We start from the raw sequence: 17,173 nt of genomic DNA, 5'->3' as shown, positions 1-17,173 counted from the left end.
AGGTACATGCCGTCTGAGGTCCAGGGTGTGTAACATGCAGCATGCCACTACTATCTGGCAGACCTTTCCGGGTGAGTAGCACAGGGATCCACCTGTCAGATGTAGGCACCTAAACCTTGCCTTCGGGAGGCCGAAGGTTCTCTCGATGATCCTTCTGGTTCGCCCATGTGTCTCATTATAACGTTCCTCAGCCCCTGTCTTGGCATTCCTCACAGGGGTCAGTAGCAGTGATAGGTTTGGGTAGCCAGAGTTCACCTGCAGGTCTTGAGGGACAACATTTAGCCTCACACAATGATTTTGGGATGACACCTGAAGGCATACACTAACATACAGTGGGTGGGGACCATGGCTCACCTAGCAGCCACACCCTGTGCCTCTGAAGTTGGGCCATCACATTTAGGATGCTGCTATTCCTCAGAACAAAGGTGTCATCCACCGACCTAGGATACTTAGGTGGTCATTCTGACCCCGGCGGTAAAAGGCGCCTACCGCCGGTCAGAAATCCTCCATAATCCCGCCGCGGTCGCGGAAACCCGCCACGGTCATTCTGACCCGCAGCAGGCAAACCTCCGAAAATCCGACAGCCACAACAGACCGCCAGACCAGCGGTCGGCGGAAAAGTGGAGGTGACAAAACCTCCACCGTCACGCCAACAGAAATACGCCCATGCCATTACGACCCACGAATCCACGCGGCGGTCTTTCAAACGCGGTATTCCATTGGCGGGACACACCGCCGCGGTCAGAATACACACAAACGAACAAAACTCAGCCACATTGGCCGATTTGAATTCCACACACCTGATACACATACACACACCACTCCCACACACACAATACAATATAAAACACACACCCACATCACCCACAAACTCCTACGACCAAAAATTCTGAAAGAAGGCCAGAGCGAGACACCACCATCCACAAACTAGCAGCCACAGCCACTCAACACCATCACCCACACAATATCCACACACAAAACAACACACACCACCACACTCAACACACTTAACTACACATACTCCACCCCACACATCATACACACCACCCCATGGCACCCCAAAGACACCCCCGCTTCTCAGACGAAGAACTCAGGGTCATGGTGGAGGAAATCGTTCGGGTAGAGCCCCAGCTGTTCGGCACACAGATCCAATACACCAGCATTGCCCGGAGGACGGAGCTATGGCAGAGGATTGTCGACAGGGTCAACGCTGTGGGACAGCACCCCAGAAATCGGGAAGACATCAGGAAGCGATGGAACGACCTACGGGGGAAGGTGCGTTCCATGGTATCCAGGCACAAAATCGCCGTGCAGAAGACTGGCGGAGGACCCCCACCTCAACCCCCACAATTTACAACATGGGAGGAGGAAGTCTTGAACATCCTGCATCCTGACGGCCTCGCAGGAGTCGGCGGAGGAATGGATACTGGTAAGTTGAAGCTTCACTACTGCTTCCCCCCCACCTGCATGCCAAATCATACCCCAACCCTCACCCCCATCCTCGAACCCCACCCTCACCCCCACCCCCATCCTCACCCCCACCCTCACCCCCACCACCATCCTCACCCCCACCACCATCCTCACCCCCACCCCCAGCACACCTATTCCCTGCCAATGTCTCACCATCACAACCCACACATCCAAAAACCTAGGCCTGCATGCGTCCACTAAGCATGGACACCCATCACCAAAGCATGCCCAATGCATATACACATCCCCCCCACAAGCCACCCTCACCAAAGCCCCCACACACGAATGCCAGCACTTGGGGACACGGGAACCCACAGATACACCCATATGCCACACATTGAAACTATAACCATACCTCTATACCCCTGCAGGACCCGACCGTCAACACACCGCCGCGGAGGGCCCAGAATTCTCCACACCCCCCACCCAAGAGGCCGTCAGCGATGACAGCAGCTCTGTCGACCTGGACACCGATGACCAGCCCGGACCATCGGGGACCTCTGGACAGTCGGTTCCCCTCACACAGGCCCAGGCCACTACAGACCCAAACCCCTCTGGGAACACCAGCACAGCTCCCACCCAGCGGGCCCATGCCTCTGTCTCCAGGGCGCGTCAATCTGCGGTGTGTCTACCACTACAGGGCACCCAGGATAACCCACCACCCCAACAACAACAGGGACCTGGGGGCAGTGGTAGTGGGCACACCGGCCAGGGGGCAGAGGCCCAGGGAAACAGGGCAACTCGGAGGGCAGCTGTGCGACAGGGGGGGGACGGGCCCAGGGAACCCACTCTCCACGAGGCCCTCACCACCATCATGGGAGCATACAACCGCTCCCAGGAGACAATGGCGACGGTACTGGCCCGGTTCCAGGAGATCCAGGTACTGCAGGAGGAACACTATCGGGGGTACAGGGAGGACATCAGAGCCCTCACCTCCACCCTGGTTACCATGGTAGGGCTGCTGCAGGACCTCATCAACACCAGGATGGACACTCAACAACACCAAAGGGCCCCTGCCACTAGCCTGGACCAAGAACAGCCAACCACCTCCGCCGGCGCTAGTGGACAGGAGGCCCCCGCACAGCAGCAGCCCACCAGACCCCCACCTCCTGCAGGAGAAGAACCACCCCGCAAGAGGGCCCTGAGATCTCGCAAGAAGACAGAGTAGGATGTCAAGACCCCCGCCAGCAAAGGATACCACCTGATGTCATCCCACTGTCCCACATTGTCACACTGTCCATCCTTGAACTGCCCATGCTCCATCTCTCCACAGGCCTCTGGACAATGCACCTGTGTGACTGTTACTCTGGACTCTGCCATGGACATTCCTTCACCATAGCCCCCACCCACTTGAAACCACCCATCCCATTTTGAGCACTTAAATAAACACCTATTTTGCACAAAACTATCTGGAGTCTGGCTGTGATTTCAAAATATTGTAATTGACATGACAGTGCAAATATGTCCTTGTACATAGTGAAGTCAACAAACAGCTGCCACAAAGCTGTAGTCCATGGGGAACCGAAGCACAGGACTCGTAGTGGGGACCCCAGATCTGAAATAGGGAGGGAAAAGCCACAACTCAGTCATCATACACTGGGGCAAATAGACAGGCAGCAGAGATGCAGGAGAGTAGTTCAGATTTACTAAATTATCTTTGAATTGTTACCTGTGTCCTATTGGAAGTACTGTTCAATGATTCTGTCCCTGTTGTCTGTTTCAGCCCCGTCGTCTTCCTCCTCGTCACTCTCCACAGGTTCCACCGTTGCCACAACACCACCGTCTCGACCATCCTCCTGCAGGAAAGGCACCTGGCGGCGCAAAGCCAGGTTGTGAAGCATGCAGCAGGCCACGATGATGTGACACACCTTCTTAGGTGAGTACATTAGGGATCCACCTGTCATATGCAGGCACCTAAACCTGGCCTTTAGGAGGCCAAAGGTGCGTTCGATCACCCTCCTAGTACGCCCATGGGCCTCATTGTACCGTTCCTCTGCCCTGGTCCGGGGATTCCTTACTGGGGTCAGTAGCCACGACAGGTTGGGGTACCCAGAGTCCCCCAATAGCCATACACGGAGTCTCTCTAGCTGTTCCATCACGTAAGGGATGCTGCTATTCCTCAGGATGTAGGCGTCATGCACTGACCCTGGGAATTTGGCATTTACATGCGAGATGTACTGGTCAGCCAAACACACCACCTGGATGTTCATGGAATGGTAACTTTTTCTGTTCCTGTACACCTGCTCCCTGTCTCTTGGGGGAACCAAAGCCACATGGGTCCCATCAATGGCACCAATGACGTTGGGAATATGTCCAAGGGCATAGAAATCACCCTTCACTGCAGCCAATTCGCCCACCTCAGGGAAAATGATGTAGCTCCTCACGTATTTCATCAGGGCAGACAACACTCTGGATAACACCTTCGAAAACATGGGCTGAGACATCCCAGAAGCAATTCCCACTGTTGTCTGAAATGACCCACTTGCCAAGAAATGGAGTACTGACAGGACCTGCACCAGAGGGGGAATCCCTGTGGGTTGGCGGATGGGGGACATCAGGTCGGGCTCCAGCTGGGCACACAGTTCATGTATAGTGGCACGGTTAAGACGGTAGGTCAGGATAATGTGGCGTTCTTCCATTGTCGACAGGTCCACCAGCGGTCGGTACACGGGAGGATTCATCCGTCTCCTCGCCAAACCCAGCGGACGGTGCCTAGGAAGGACAACATGGAGCACACAGTCAAGCAACCCACAGGTACGTACTCACAGCTAGCACAGTAAACGATTCTCTATGCAGTGAATGGCATGTCTGAGTGGCTATGCAAGGCCTAGGCCTGTGTGACGCAGTTGAAATTGAGCCATGTGGACCCTCGAAATGGCGGCTGCCTGACCTGTGAAGTGTGACAATGGGATGTGAGGTCAATGCGCTGGCGTGGAACACCGCGGCGGGCGAAGACCGCGGCGCGAAGCTGCATTGGTTAACATTGAATCCTATGGGTTTCAGGAGCCAATGGCGAAGGGCGCCGGCGGTGGCGGTACGCACCGCCGCGGTACGCACCGCCGCGGACGTGACCGCCATTTTCTATCTACTTATCCACTTGCGACTTGAACTTTCACAGGAGAGGACCTATACTGCAAGTGTTGCTGTGACCTCGGTCTGGAAGGGACAATGGCTGCTGCGCCTGGGGAAAGGGCCCCTGCCTTCACTGGAGAGGAGTTGGAGAAACTTGTGGATGGGGTCCTCCCCCAGTATGCGCTACTCTACGGTCCTCCAGACCAACAAGTGAGTTTAATTCAATCTGGATTTGGGGCCACTGGCTGGCTTGGGGGCCTGGCGGTGGGCCTGGCGGGGATGGGGGGCATGTTGGGGCTGGCGGGGGGCCTGGCGGGGATGGGGGGCATGTTGGGGCTGGCAGGGGGCCTGGCGGGGGGCCTGGCGGAGATGGGGGGCATGTTGGGGCTGGCGGGGGGCCTGGCGGGGGGCCTGGCGGGGATGGGGGGCGTTGGCCCACTGGCAACGAAAATGCAGACAAACTTGAACGTGGTATTTCTCCCTCCCTGTACGTGTCACATAGGTCCGCGCCCATGAGAAGATCGGGATTTGGCGTGCCATCGCCAAGGAAGTCCGGACCCTGGGGGTCCACCATCGACGGGGCACCCACTGCCGCAAGAGGTGGGAGGACATCCGCCGCGGGACCAAGAAGACCGCTGAGTCTCTGCTGGGGATGGCCTCCCAACGTAGGCGGGGTGCCTGCCGTCAACTGACCCCCCTGATGTTCCGGATCCTGGCGGTGGCCTACCCTGATTTGGATGGGCGCGTGAGGGCAGCACAGCAGACACAAGGGGGTGAGTCCAAGCATTATCTACTCTGTTGTCGCGCAGTGGAGGTGTCTGGGTGGGGGAGGAGGGCTGTGGGTCCCCCTAGGCCAGGGCGATATCTGTAGGCTGGACACCCCCGTAAGCCCCTGTGTCCCCAGCCAACACCCTCAGTAGTGTGTCAGTACAGCCATCCCTGGTCCGTGTCATCCATGGGTGCAGTTGTCAACTCTAGGCGTGTAGGGCATGTTCCACGGAATGCGTAGCGGACCCCAAGTGCGCAACTTAGTGCAGGGGGCATCTGTGTCTGTCATGTCCGCTAACTGTACCGGAGATCCATGTACTCAATATCCCTTTATTTCTCTCTCCCCCCCCCTTTTTGTTTGTCTTTCTGTGCTTGTGTGCATCAGCATCATCAGGCGGAGGAGAAGTGGCATCGGGGCAGGAGGGAGCTGCATCTCACATGGCCCAGGAGGGCCATGCCACAGAGTCTGACTGGACCAGTGAGACGGAGGGCGAGGGGAGCTCCACAACGGGGACGACTGGACCCTGCAGCGACACGGACACGTCCTCGGAAGGGAGCTCCCTTGCGGGGGTGGCACCATCCGTTCCCCCCGCCATTACAGGTACAGCCGCCACCCAGCGCACCATCACCGCCCTCCCAGCAGCCCCTCAGCGTTCGCCCCGTGCCCGCTCTGCCAGGAAGCCGGGCATCTCCTTCACCCCAGGCACCTCAGGCCCTGCCCCTGTTACCCCCGCTGCCCTCAGTGAGGAGGTCATTGACCTCCTCCGAATGCTCATTGTTGGGCAGACTACCCTTTTGAATGCCATCCAGGGGGTGGAGAGGGAGGTTCATCGCAGCAATGCGTACCTGGAGGGCATTCATTCGGGTCAGGCTGCCCATCAGCGATCGTTCCAGGCTCTGGCCTCAGCACTGACGGCAGCCATTGTCCCTGTCTCCTGCCTCCCTCTACTAACTCCCTCCTCCCAGTCTCCTGTTCCTCTGCCTGTCCCACCCACACCATCAGACCAGCCTGCACACACCTCAACACCCAAGAGAAGCTCATCCAAACATAAGCACCACAGATCACGCAGACATTCACACACGCAACATTCCGATGCAGACATGCCAACAGTCACTACCACCTCTGTGACCCCCACCTCTTCGTCTCCCTCCTCCCTCCCTGTGACGTCTACACTCACACCTCCATTCACCTCACCATCAGCCAGTGTTTCCATCACCAGCACACCCTCCAGTCCAGTCCGCACAAGTGCAGTCAGCACCCCCACTGCCATTTACACGTCCCCTGTGTCCTCTCCCACTGTGTCTGTCACCCCCTCTTCCACACCACACAAACGCAGCCACCCACCCACCCAACAGCCATCCACCTCACGACAGCCTATCCCTCCTGCACCTGCACCCAAAGACAGCAAACGTGACTCACCTACAACCACATCCTCTCCCTCCACTCCCATTCCCACTGTACCTACCACTCTCCATTGTCCCAAGAAACTCTTCCTCGCCACTGCTAACTTCTTTCCTGACCTTGAGCCCCCCCCTCCTTCTCGTCGGGGTAAGAAGAGCACCTCAGCCACCACCAGCCCTGCAGCCCCCTTGACAAGGGTGCAGGGGTATTGGAGCCCACCAGCCCGCATGTCTGGATCTTCGCCCAGCAGCAAGGGGACAGCCAGCCCACCCCCTGGGAAGAGGAGCAGAAGGCGGAAGGGGCGCCGCAGGAGCCCGGCTTCTACATCCCCCCCGGACACCACCCAGACACAGTCACCAGCCACAGCTCCAAAGGGAGGAAAGGGCCACAGACTCCCGACTAAGGAGGGCAAGGGCAGCAAGTCGGAGAGGTCAGGCTGCAGGCCTGCTGCCCAGGAGGAGCCCACCACCCCCATAGCCGCTGGCCAGGGAGGACCCAGCCCAGCTGGCCAGGAGGGCCCCACCACCCACAGCCCAGGTGGGCATTGAAGGAGCACCATCCCCGCTGCCCAGGAGGGCACCACCAGGCAATGAGCAGTTGGCCATAGACCGGCCGCCGTCTCAAGAACCGCTGAACTGGGCCCCGCCGTCTCCAGCACCGCTGAACTGGGCCCGCCGTCTCAAGAACCGCTGAACTGGGCCCGCCGTCTCAAGAACCGCTGAACTGGGCCCCGCCGTCTCAAGCACCGCTGAACTGGGCCCCGCCGTCTCAAGAACAGCTGAACTGGGCCCCGCCGTCTCAAGCACCGCTGAACTGGGCCCCGCCGTCTCAAGCACCGCTGAACTGGGCCCCGCCGTCTCAAGCACCGCTGAACTGGGCCCCGCCGTCTCAAGAACCGCTGAACTGGGCCCCGCCGTCTCAAGCACCGCTGAACTGGGCCCCGCCGTCTCAAGCACCGCTGAACTGGGCCCCGCCGTCTCAAGCACCGCTGAACTGGGCCCCGCCGTCTCAAGAACGGCTGAACTGGGCCCCGCCGTCTCATGAACCGCTGAACTGGGCCCCGCCGTCTCAAGAACCGCTGAACTGGGCCCCGCCGTCTCAAGCACCGCTGAACTGGGCCCCGCCGTCTCAAGAACCGCTGAACTGGGCCCCGCCGTCTCAAGCACCGCTGAACTGGGCCCCGCCGTCTCAAGCACCGCTGAACTGGGCCCCGCCGTCTCAAGCACCGCTGAACTGGGCCCCGCCGTCTCAAGAACCGCTGAACTGGGCCCGCCGTCTCAAGAACCGCTGAACTGGGCCCCGCCGTCTCAAGCACCGCTGAACTGGGCCCCGCCATCTCAAGAACCGCTGAACTGGGCCTGCCGTCTCCAGCACCGCTCCGCTGGGGACCGCCGTCTCAAGAACCGCTGAACTGGGCCCTTCAAGGCAAGACCCGCTGAACTGTGCCCTTCAAGGCAAGAACCGCTGAACTGGGCCCTTCAAGGCAAGACCCGCTGAACTGGGCCCTTCAAGGCAAGAAGCGCTGAACTGGGCCCTTCAAGGCAAGAAGCGCTGAACTGGGCCCTTCCAGGCAAGAACCGCTGGCCCTTTGGCAGACGTGGCAGGGCAGGATCTGTCTCGGGCAGGGCTGCAGGATGTCCTCTGGCCAACATGCCTCCTCCAGTGGCAGTGGAGTCTGTTATGGACTGTTTGGACTGTGGCTTTGCTCTCCCCAGGATGGCCCAGTGGGCAGGCCACCCACTGTATGGACTGTATGGACTGTGGCTTTGCTCTCCCCAGGATGGCCCAGTGGGCAGGCCACCCACTGTATGGACTGTATGGACTGTGGCTTTGCTCTCCCCAGGATGGCCCAGTGGGCAGGCCACCCACTGTATGGACTGTATGGACTGTGGCTTTGCTCTCCCCAGGATGGCCCAGTGGGCAGGCCACCCACTGTATGGACTGTATGGACTGTGGCTTTGCACTCCCCAGGATGGCCCAGTGGGCAGGCCACCCACTGTATGGACTGTATGGACTGTGGCTTTGCTCTCCCCAGGATGGCCCAGTGGGCAGGCCACCCACTGTATGGACTGTATGGACTGTGGCTTTGCTCTCCCCAGGATGGCCCAGTGGGCAGGCCACCCACTGTATGGACTGTATGGACTGTGGCTTTGCTCTCCCCAGGATGGCCCAGTGGGCAGGCCACCCACTGTATGGACTGTATGGACTGTGGCTTTGCACTCCCCAGGATGGCCCAGTGGGCAGGCCACCCACTGTATGGACTGTATGGACTGTGGCTTTGCACTCCCCAGGATGGCCCAGTGGGCAGGCCACCCACTGTATGGACTGTATGGACTGTGGCTTTGCTCTCCCCAGGATGGGCCAGTGGTCATGGAGTCCTCTCGTGGATCTGGCGTCGTGTACTCAAGTGGCTGAGGTGCCCCCCCTTCCCTTCCCCCTGAGGTGCCTGTCCTATTTTCTTTCTGATGCCCCTGCAGTGTTCTCTCCGTGGAGTTCTTGTCGTGGGACTGGGCCTTGCCCCTTTGCACAGGACCCCTGTGGTCCACGGACAGTGGTTGGACTAAATTTAGTAGCTGTATATATTTTGTACATAGTTTATTTATTTATTGGGATTACTGGTGTCCATATTTCAATATATCTGCCCGTTTATGATCTCTTCTTTTGGTCTTTGCATTATTTCGGAGGGGGGGGTTTGTGGGTTGTGACAGTGATCTGTGGGAATGCATTGATGTGTGTGTTGTAGTGGGTGTGGGTGGGTGGGTGTGTGCCGGTAATCTTTTCCCTCCCCTGTGTCGTAGGTGCAGTACTCACCGATGTCTTCCGCGCCGCCGGGCGTGCTCCTGGTACAGGAGCAGGTATAGGAGTGCGGGGATGACCTGCAACTCGGGTTCCATACTGCCGGAATCTCGTAGAGGTGAGCGTTTTCCCGTTCGTAGTCTGTTTCCGCCGTGTTTTTATCGGCGGTGCTCCCGCCCCGGAAAAGGTGGCGGATTGGTGGGTCGTGATAGGGTGGGCGGTACATTGTCTGCCGCCTGGCTGTTGGCGGGGACCGCCGCGCTGTTTGTTTGTTCCGCCGTGGCGGGCGGAGTGTTAATGCGGCGGGCTGTGTTGGCGGTTCCCGCCAGGGTCAGAATTGCATATTTTGGACCGCCGGCCTGTTGGCGGCTTGGCCGCCGCATTATCACCGACCGCCAGGGTCAGAATGAGGGCCTTAGCATTGCCGTCGGAGATGTACTGGTCCGCCAGCCACATCAATCGCACATTCAGTGAGTGGAAACTCTTACGATTCTGGAGCACCTGTTCATTCTGGCGTGGGGGACTAACGCAATATGTGTCCGGTCAATGACCCCAACAATATTCGGTATATGTCCCATTGCATAGAATCTGGCCTTCACAGTGGCCAGATCTTCCACCTGGGGGAAAGCTATGTAGCTGGACATGTGTTTCACCAGGGCAGAAAAAACTCTTGCCAGCACGATTAAAAAATTGGCTGTAACATTCCTGCTGCCAAGCCCACTGTCACTTGGAAAGAACCATTTGCCAGGAAATGGACCCGGATAGCACTTGCACAAGAGGGGGATCCTAGACAGATGGTGGATAGCAGATATCAGTTCAGGCTCCAATTGGGCACACAGCTCTGTGATTGTGGCCCTGTCCAGTCTATAGGTGAGTATAATGTGCCTGTCCTCCAGTGTAGCCAAGTCCACAAGGGGTATGTATACGGGGTATGTCTTTTCCTCCTATTCATCAATAGCGGTTGGTATCTAAGGGACATAAGAGTTAGTAGGCTGTCACAATTTGAACAATGGAACCCTAACCCCAATGTACATAGTGCATTTATGTTATGGGACAGTGGGAATGGTGAGGAATGTGCTAATCTAGGTTGTAACACAGTTAAGGCTGATATGACCATTGTCCGCCACCATGAAATGGCAACCGCCTGTCTTGTATGAAGGGACAGGTGAAAGTGAAGTAACTCAGCCGATGTTGGGCGTGGTGGCAGAAGGCGGTCTTACACCGCCGTGAAATTCCTCATTGGATAATATGGGGCTCTATGGAGTACAGTGGCCAATGGGGATCTGCGCCAGCGGTGACGGTGTACACCGCTGTGGACGTGACCGCCATTTTCTATCTGATTCCTCAGTTGTTTCCTGACCTTCAACAGGAGAACACCTACACTGCGTGTGCTGCTGTGACCTGTGTCTGGAAACTACCATGGCCCGTGTGACTGGGGAAAGGGCCCCTGCCTTCACTTCGGAGGAGTCGGAGTATTTGGTGGATGGGGTCGTACTCCAGTATGGACCTCCTGAGATCCATCTATGTAGAGCAGGCAACCATAGTGAATGCCATCCAGGGGCTGGCATCCCAAACGCAGCAATGCAATGCATTCCTGAAGGGCATTCAAGGAGGATTGGCGGCCCAACAGAGATCGATTCAGGCTCTGGCCTCCTCTCCGATGGCAGCTATTGTCCCTGCTCCTACCATCTCCCCTCCAACTACCACTTCCCAGTCCCATTCTCCTCAACCCCAACACATCCTATGCACACATACAGATGTGCATGCACACAAGACAACACACAAGATTGGCACAGTCAAACACAGGCACCACACTTCATCCCACAACCACTCACGCAAACACCAGACAGTTGCAGACACAACCACAACCACTACCTCCACTGTGTCCCCTCCTCCTCCTTCACTTCCCTCACAGTTTCATCCACACCCACCCCTGCATGCACTGCATCAACATCTACCACCAGCATCATCACCACACCAAGCAGCACACACACCTCACTAGCAGACACCTTCACAACATCCATGCATGCGTCTTGTGTCCTCTCCCACCCTGCCTGTCCCCCTCCTAAAAAACACAACCCCAAGCACACACACCCAACAGCCATCCACCTCACATCAGCACACTGCCCATGCACCTGCACCCAATTCAAGCAGACATACAACTCCAACAACCACTCCCTCAACCCCCACTCCCATCCCACCTCCCTCATCCCGCCCCACTGTCCCTAAGAAGCTTTTCCTTGCCAAACTTGACCTCTTCCCTCCCCCTACCTCCCATCCTGCCCATAAGAACAGGGTCCCAACAACCCAGCCCAGCACCTCAGCCAAACAGTCCACGCGGACAGTGGTGGCACCACCTAGTCGTTGTGGCAAGTCAGTGAAGGATCCCACTTCACCAGCCAGGAGGTTTAAGGATCCCAAACCTCCTGCTATGAAGAGTAAGGAGCCCGTACCTCCGACATGAAGGGGAAGAAGCCCTCAACTCCTGCCTGCAAGGCTAAGGAGTCTGCACATCCTACCATGAAGGAGAAGAAGCCTTTAACCCCTGCCAGGAAGGGTAAGGATCCAACACCCCCTGTCATGAAGGGGGAGAAGCCCTCAACTCCAGCGGACGCTGTCAGGGTGACACCACCACCACTAGTGGTCACAGGGCCCTCACTGCCAGCTGAGGAAGTGCATCCCTCACCTCCAGCAGAGGCTGCCCAGGCAGCACCTCCACCTGCTGACACAGTACAGCCCTCACCTCCAGCAGAGGCTGCCCTGGAGGCACCTTCACCTGCTCACACTGTGCAGCCCTCACCTCCAGATGACGCAGTGCAACCATCACCACCAGCGGAAGCCATGTAGGCCACCCTCCAGGGACTGCTGTACAAGTGGCCCCCTCCAGAACCAGTGGGAAAGTCACCCACCTGAGAGACTGTGGCCTTGCACTCCCCAGCACTGACAAATGGGCATAGAGCCCCCTCCAGAACCAGTAGGAAAGTCACCCAATTGAGAGACTGTGGCGTTGCACTCTCCAGCAGAGAGAAATGGGCATGGAGCCCCCTCAAGAACCAGTGGTCTTGTTCCCGTATTCGGCTCCCCCTGAGGTGCCTGCCCACTTGTAAACTGATGCCCCTGCAAAGTTCTATCCGGATTAAGTCAGGATTCGAGTTGGGCCTTGGACTGTGCCCTGTGGCCATGTGGGCCCTTAGTACATGGGACTGGGCATTGGCTCTTTGTGTACATCTGTACATATCTGTTTTTCATATAATTGGTGCATTTGGTAGCTGTTTATATCAATACATTCTGATTACTGCATTCTTGTTGTCCTTGCATTATTCTACTGTGTATTGTGTGACATTGTTTTTCGTCTGCAGCTGGTTGTGTGTATGGTGTGTGTGTCGGGTGTGTGTTGTGCGTGTGTGTCACTCTTGTTTTCCTCCCTCCCTCCATTGTGTGCAAGGCGGCTGTACTCCCCGTCGTCGTCTTCATCAGTGTTGGTGTTCCAGGAGGAGCATTACATAGATGAGCATAGGGAAGACTTGCAGTTCCGGTTCCATGGCGGCATTGTTCTTCCCTGTGTCTCCGATGGTGAGTCTTTGCTCTTCTGTGATGTGTTTCTGCCTGGTTTTTGATGGTGCTGGTACCGCCTCGGAAATCCTGGCAGATTGAAGGGTAAAAATATGGCGGGGTACTTTGTCTTCCGTCTGGCTGTTGTTGGCTACCGCCGTGGTGAGTGTTGTTAATGCCCTGGCGGTTGGTGTGGTACATTGGCTCACTATGGGAGTTTTCTCTGCCATGGTCATAATTTGATGGTAATTACCACCAGCCTGTTGGCGGTATTACCACCACTTTATCACTCACCACCAGGGTCATGATGAGGGCCTATGACTGTTACAAATATTCTTTTAATGCTGTCAAAGATAGTATTTAGTGGCCCAGATTTAAAGAATATTTACAAATGTTAAATGATGAGATCCAACAGGAAGAAAAAATAGCTGATGAGGTAGCTAAGGATAGTTCTCAAAGCAGCCATAGTTTAAAAGCTTTAAGTCAGGATCCTCTTGGAGAACCTATAGTTCAAAATGAAGCTGCAATACCTATGCATGAAATGGAAACTGCAATGGAACAAGCTAGACTGGAGTCTGTAGATGTGGAACAGTTAGTTGGACAACTCAGCAATGAACAGAACTACATTTATATTGAAGTGAATGACAAAATAGACCATGGATTATTTCATCAGAAGAAAGCATGCAATTGTTCATCACTCAAGCTACTATATGCTATATTAGTGGTCAAGCTGGTACCGAGAAAATGTTTTTAATTAAAGTTATCTCTACTTACCTACAAAAGAGTACATATTAAAACTAATCATGTGTAGTAACAGCACCTACTGGACTAGCTGCACACTGTACCAAAGGAATTACTTTACATAGACTACTAATGCTATAGGTTGAACATGACAATAAACTGTAATTCCAGACGTTATCTGGTGGAGCTTGTCATGAGGTGGCAGAAGATGTGAAGAAAATTAAGCTTTTGATTATTGATGAGGTAGCATAGTTTTGAACCTAATGCTTTTTTGTGTTCATCTAAGAATACAACAGATACTAAAAATTGAATATGACATCTTGTTTGGAGGAAAGCAGTTGATTGTTTTTGGAGACCTACCAAAACTTACTCCTGTAAAAGGTCAGCCTGTTTTAAAAACTCTTTCACACGAAGAAACTCAAAACTCTTTGTGAAATATCGAAGTTATAAACATTTGGCATTATTTTCAATACAAGGAACTTGTGAAAAATATGTGGCAAGCCTCTGACATGGAATATGGAAACATGCTAAAGGACATTAGAGTAGGAATTCTGACAGAGGAGGGAAAACTGATGTTGGAAAGTCGACTTATTAAGAAACTGTTTTCATGCAACAAGACAGCAGAACAGCTAAAGTATGCCTTTTGTGAAAATGGGAAACTCATAATTTCTTCTATGCCTGAAGATTTACTAAAACTGGAGAATGAAGATGTTTTAGAGATTACTCCTATTGATAAAATGGTTCACCAAGGAGTAACTATATTACTTAGTGAAAAATTACAAAATAAATTGAACTCTTTGGAGAAATCTGTATCCAGGACTGGTGGTCTAGAGAAGTGTTTACGTGTCTGCATAAACTGTTGAGTAATGTAAACGTTGAAGAAGGGTTGGTCAATGCTGCCATGGGTAAAATTGTTGATTTTGTTAATTTTCCAAACTGTGATGTGGTTGAATTATTATCTATACAAATTGATCAGATTGATTGCATAAAGCACATTGGACGATGTTTTGTATGCTTTTTGCTTGGGAAAGATGTGTATGTCCACAAAAAACTATTTCCAATCCATCTTGCGTATGTCGTAATAATCCACAAGTCTCAAGGTTTAAGTGCATTTATTAATATTGGAAGTATGTTCCTTAAAGAAGGAATGTCATATGTAGCATTGTCATGAGTTCGGACATTATCTGTTTATTTCTACTTCATTTTAATGAGAAGAAGCTTAGTGCAGATGGAAATTGTAAGAGAGAGTACAACAGATTAAATAGTAATTATGCTCCTCATTTAGGACAGTATCCTGTTTATGAAAAACAGCTATTATGTCTTAAGCAGAAACTAAAAAAACGGTCAAAGAAAATTACAGAAAAGACAGAAAGCAAAGCTAAAGAAGAAAACGTGAAAAAATGAAAACTGGATAAGGATGGAAATTTTGTAGGTTACAAGTTGGATAGTACTAATAGTGTAAACTCCTATTCCAATGTTCTTCTCAATTTTTAAGAATTTATTATGGTGATCCTTGGTATTTTAGAAGAAGCAGATATAAATATTGATAATATATTTGGACTCAGTTATACATGGAACCACAGGTGTGAAGATTGATCTTTCTCATCTACCACTGAAATCCAATTTGAGGGATTTCTCTACTTAACTCTGCCAGACTGCAAAAGTGTGTATTTTGATAAACTAACAAAATGAGTGACCAAAGCATGTTTAACTTGTAAATCAGATGCGCTGTCTACAATGCTCATACAGAGAAATTATTATTATTAGTATTATGACTGTTAGCTGCTCTCCGTCGTTATTCCGACGGAGAGCCGCCAACAGCCATACATGCGAGCGGCGGGGAAGTGGAGGTTGCTCCACCTCCACCGCCATGCCAACAGAACACCGCCCAGCGAATCATGTCCTGTGATTCGCCGTGGCGGTGTTCTGTTGGCGGTGTAGTGTCGGTGGAGCTGCCCCCATGGCTCCCGTCCCCTCCCGGAGGATCGAAGGACCAGGTAAGTCGATCTTCCGTTAGGGGAGGGTGGTGGGGTGGTGTTGGGTGTTGGGTGCGTGCATGGGGGTGTGCGTGTGTTTATGTAGAGGGGGTGTGTGGGTGTGTGTATGCTTGCGGGGGTGTTGTGTGTATGGGAATGAGTGCATGTATGGCTGTGGGTATGGCTGTATGGATGTGTGCGTGTATGTTTGAATGTGGGTGTGCGTTTCTGACTGTGTGTGTGGATGTAGGCATGTATGTCGGGGTGTCTGCGTGTGTGTGTTGGTGGTGCCTGCATGCGTGTCGGGTGTGTGTGAGTAATGTTATGTTGGGGGTGGGGTTGGAGAGGGGGCCCCTGCCACCTTTGGGGAGTGGCAGGGGTGGTGGGGGGGTAGAGGAGGGAGTCGGGGTGGGTGTGGGGAGTGGGGGAGACCCCTATCAGTGCCAGGGAAGGAATTCCCTGGCACTGATAGTGCTTACCGCCATGGATTTCATGGCGGTTCAAACCGCTGGAAATCCACGGTGGGAAGCCGGGTCCAAATACCGCCGGCGGTATACTGATGGCCGCCGGGCTGGAGACCCAGGTCTCCAGCCCAGGGGTCGTCTCCGCCCTGGCGGGCGGGACGGAGAACCGGCAGATGACCATGGCGGTAACCGCCATGGTCATAATTCACCAAGGTAAGACCGCCAGCCTGTTGGCGGTCTTACCGCCGGTTCTCCGCCATCCGCCAGCGTTGTAATGAACCCCTAAGACTACAAACTTTAAAGTGGGACAAATATCTATTTTTAGGAGAACATACTGTACTCTGGCTATCAACTTTCATAAAGGTCTTAATATTACATCCGGACATTATACTGTATATTTAAAACTCAAACAGGATGGACAAAGCGCAATGACAGGAGTCTGCAGTTTAATTAGAAACTACCTTTTCAACTTACTAATTCTTACCTATTATGTCTTCAGCCAAAATTCTAAGCAGGATTTGCGGAACAAAATAAGCGATACTGACTTCTGTCTATGTTGATCATTACTGCTTAGTATATTAGCACCCTATAAGGGGTCACGTCTTGAATAACATCAAATAATTAAGTGTGTATTAACTGTGTTCAAATGTTTTCTGGTAAAAAAAAAAGATATCTGATTTTCTCTACACATGGATCGTTGCTGTTTAAGACATCATTCAGCCTATCAGGGCTGATATCAACAAATGAATATCCAAAAATGAGCTGCGGATTGAATATCTTGAAGAAAATGGGTATTTGGTGTTCTGATTATGTAGATCATATGCTACCATATTTATATTCTTCTTTTTTGGCATCAGTATTCAGGGACATATCTCATCAAAACTTTGAAGATGGTATGAATGGCAGAGTAAAAATAGTTTTAGAGAGTTAAG

Source organism: Pleurodeles waltl, chromosome 7 (genome assembly GCF_031143425.1).
Source record: "Pleurodeles waltl isolate 20211129_DDA chromosome 7, aPleWal1.hap1.20221129, whole genome shotgun sequence".
NCBI lineage: Eukaryota > Metazoa > Chordata > Amphibia > Caudata > Salamandridae > Pleurodeles > Pleurodeles waltl.
This window is presented reverse-complemented; position numbering follows the sequence as displayed.